Source organism: Balaenoptera ricei, chromosome 14 (genome assembly GCF_028023285.1).
Source record: "Balaenoptera ricei isolate mBalRic1 chromosome 14, mBalRic1.hap2, whole genome shotgun sequence".
Classification (NCBI taxonomy): Eukaryota; Metazoa; Chordata; class Mammalia; order Artiodactyla; family Balaenopteridae; genus Balaenoptera; species Balaenoptera ricei.
In genome coordinates, this window is record NC_082652.1 from 89,438,905 (window position 1) to 89,443,199 (window position 4,295).

At 38.8% G+C, this 4,295-nt stretch overlaps 1 pseudogene; it reads right to left on the reverse strand.

The window, feature by feature from the left end:
* Nucleotides 1–3,408: 3,408 nt before the first annotated feature.
* Nucleotides 3,409–4,006, reverse strand: LOC132347519 (ubiquitin-conjugating enzyme E2 D3-like; annotated as a pseudogene).
* Nucleotides 4,007–4,295: the final 289 nt, after the last annotated feature.

Here is a 4,295-nt window from a genome sequence, read left to right on the forward strand (position 1 = left end):
CTCATCTTCTCTGTTACTTTGACACTTTTAAACCTTCACCCTTCCTGAAACGCCTTTACAATTAGTAACACCACAGTTTTCTGAGTTTCCTTGTCTATCATCTACATAATAATCTCCTTCGTTGAGTATGTTCCCCATGTCTGCCCCTCAAGTGTCACTGTTCACTTAGGTCTCCATCTTGGTCTCTCTTTTTCTTTATCTTAAAGATAATGAATCATTTTTGACCCACACCTGCTCTTCTTCCTTATTCCCTGTATCACTGAATGACGCCAAAAGTACCAGGCTGTTCACGCAGAAAGTGATGGTCACCTGGATCTCTTCCTCTCCCTAAAAATCTCTTTAACACATCTTCTCATATTGATTCCCATGGCCATTGACTAAAACCATGCCTTCATCACCTGTGGCTGGCTTGCTTCATCAGCTTCCTTCTTAGTTTCTCAGCCTCTTGGCCTGCCAGCCTCCAATCCAACGCTGCCCCATACACTAACAATGAGTCATGTGTGGCTCTTTAAATTCTAATTAAATAAAATTAAAAATTCAGCTCCTCGGTTGCCCTGGCCACACGTGACAAGTGGCTACTGCATTAGACAGCACTTATTTAAGACATTTCCATCATCACAAAACTTTCTGTTAGACGGTGCTGTTTCAATTATCCACCCAATGTATGCTCCATGGATCACTAAACTAAATCTTTCCCCTCATTAGCTAACACCTCAAAGCAATCTCAGTCCCCAGGAAGCTTTCTCTAACCCTCCAAGGGTATACGAGGTGCTCCATCTCTGAGCATTCGTGACATTCTGGGCTTCTCTTGATTATAAAGAGCACTAATCATGTGCTTGTCTATTTCTTCCACAAGGATGTAACCCTGAGGACAGGAATTAAGTCTGTATCTCAAGATAGTGATATGTGCATTTAATTATCCATGTATTAATTCCACAAATATTTACTGAGCGTTGCTAGGGACTGTACAACACTAAGTATTGAACAATTTAAAACTTTTTAAATGTAGGTATACTCTAGGTGTTCAGTAAGTGTTTGTTGACTGAGTAAGTAATTTTGACTCTGATCCTAGAGAATCAATAACATGTAAATCAACTGACACATTTTTTGACATAACATATTTGGCAGTACCGTCATAAATAGACCATTAGGTTACACAAAGTATAAGTTTACCAGGTAGAGATTTCTTTGCTTTCATTCTATGAAAGAACAGATTTTAGGGGGCATGGTCATCCAATTGACTATTATCTTCAGAGGAGCAGAGTCTCTTTCTTTTGCTCAAAATTTTATCCTGCACCTAGCCAAAAATGTAGCAAGTCCTCAATAAATATTTGTTGGATAAATGTTAAGTGAACACAAGTATCAATTAGTTTCTTTTTTTATATATGTAAATGATTTTCTTTTTTTATGGACTTCTATTTATTTATTTATTTATTTATTTATTTATTTATTTATTTATGGCTGCATTGGGTCTTCATTGCTGTGCGTGGGCTTTCTCTAGTTGCAGTGAGCGGGGGGTACTCTTCGTTGCGGTGCACGGGCTCTAGGCACATGGGCTTCAGTAGTTGTGGCATGCAGTCTTCAGTAGTTGTGGCACATGGGCTCAGTAGTTGCGGCTCGCGGGCTCTAGAGCACAGGCTCAGTAGTTGTGGCACACGGGCTTAGTTGCTCCGTGGCATACGGGATCTTCCCAGACCAGGGCTCGAACCCATGTCCCCTGCATTGGCAGGTGGATTCTCAACCACTGCACCACCAGGGGAGTCCCTCAATTAGCTTCTTGAGTTCTTTAATCATAAACCAAAAATATTCTTTAAAATGTCCTCTCCTAACATGATTCAAATATCTTAAAATCTCTGTTTTTGGAATTAAAATCATTTTTAAGTATTTAAAAGATATAAGGAACATTTGGAAAAAGTTAAAAGAGAAGTCATATAATAACAAAGTCAAAGTAAAATGCACCTTTGTTAAATATTGTAGAATCACTCTGCTGGAAGAAGTGCCGACTACATTATCCATTTCATTAAATTGGATAGTTTTCACCGTAAGATTCCTCTTTTGTTATGTGTCCCTAGAGAGAACTATAATAGTATAGATATTGTAATAGTGCAGTGAAGATCATGAAGCAGCCGGAATTGTACAATGCCTGCTCCTAGAATAATTTGAGGAACATACATATAGTGTCATCAATTGAAAAATTTTCAGGGGATGAAAATACGATAGTAGATTATGGATCAAGGGTCTCATACTGTGGCTCTCAGTAGTAATTCTCATAAAACAGTTGAAAGCATATGCTTGAAATGGAAAAGCGTCACTGGCCACCACCGGCAATGTAAAACTGAATATATTGTTTGAATGTCGGAGCTACTTGTTGGAGACATTCAAAGCTCCATTTTTGCTGTGGAACTTAGAAACTTCAAATTCTTATGTAATTAATTGAAAATAATCTAAAAATAAATGTTCTTCCATTTAATAGACTAAGCAAATCATTATATTACATACCATATTGCATGTTATTCATTAACCACGAGCAAAAACAGAAGCTGTCAACGAGGGCTCATATAACAAGTTCAAATGGTTAGTGGAATGTGATAGACTCTTTTTTTTGTTGTTTATGCAACTTTATTGAAGAAAAATAAATCAATTACTAGCAGAGCTATTACCTGATCACTCATCCATTGACAACTTGCATCATTTATTCAGTGCTACATTAAACAGTGTATTGGAAGATAGAGTAACTAATAGCTCCAAGCCTCCTAACAATTTAAATGAAAATTACAAAATGTTTGAGACCCTATTTTGGAATACAAAGGGTGTTTGACTTCCGATTTCCATTCTCTGTGGAACAAGAACAGGTCATTCCTTTATTGACATGCATAAAATATATCACATTTGCTGTTCTGCTGATGCTATAAATTCAATACCAGTTCTCCAGCCACATCAGTTATGAGCATAAAGTATATCAGGTAACCTCAAACCCCTAACAGTGGAAGGCTTAAACAAGAATGGATGCTGCTAGAATAATGCTGCTTCCTTGGATGTGACAACTCAGCATCTATTTCCCTCCCCCTCTGCTGATTCTTCAGCGTGTTAGAGCAGTGAGGAGTGGGTTTAGTCTCATAACCAAGTTAGAGTGAAGACACTGGCTACATAATACACATGGTCCATTTTTTAAAAAAATTCTGAATCTTGGGCAACTGTTCTCTTGTAACTACTTTACAGTTTCTAAAAGCAGTTATTTCCAAAGCTGGAAGAACCGAAGTCTTCTCAGATGAGCATGTGAATGAATGGAGGGAGGTAAACAAAAAATAAAATTAAAAAAGATGAGGTCTGATAGGGGAGCAGCCAGATAAGAAAATCAAAAAAGGAACCGTAATTTAAAGTTTATTCCAGCTATAATGCAGGTTATTCTGACTTTAAGGTAGCATCACATGGCATACTTCTGAGTCCGTTCCCGAGATATTCTGTTGTACTTATCTCTGTCTGTTTTATAGATCCGTGTAATCTCTGGCACTAGGGGGTCATCTGGGTTTGGATCACATAGCAGTGAACAAATGGATAAAAGAACTTTAGAAATAGTTAAAGCAGGAGACCACTGTGATCTTAGCAATATCGAGACAAATGCAGCCATTCCTGTTAATATTTGGATGATAAATTCTTGTTGTAAATGCAACCTTAGGTGGTTTGAAGGGGTAATCTGTAGGAAAATGAATTGTCAAAAAGAATACACTGCCTTGATATGGGTTGTCATTAGGTCCCATAATCGTGGCTTGCCAATGAAACATATCATCCCCAACTGGACCTGCAGAACATTGTGCTGGAGGGTCACGGGCCAAATCACTAAGTTCCTTATTCATCCGTTTCAGCGCCATAGTCTGTGCTTTTCGTCTGGCTCCTCATTGTCTCGGTGTGTGTTCAAAGTTCCGGCCAAAACTCTTGATTATCCCGGCGGCTGGGAAGGATTGTCTCTTGGCCTCACACAGGCTCCGCCAGACGCAGGCGCAGAGGGGCCGGGTCTCCCTCAAGCTGCGGCCTCGGCCTCCTCCCCGCGCGGCAGCTTGTGATATAGACTCTTTAAATTATTGAAACTGGTCTACAATATATGTACGGTCTCAACTTTTCTTATTTTTCTATATTAGTTTCAAATGATTTAACTCTTATTTCTTTCTGTCATTTGTCCATTATTTGGAACAAATCCTATTTCCTCGGCAACTTTCGCCATGTTTTGAAATCCCTAAACTAGGCGAGTCAACGAGAATATGACAAATGTATCCCTATTTGGCCTTTATCCAAACCTC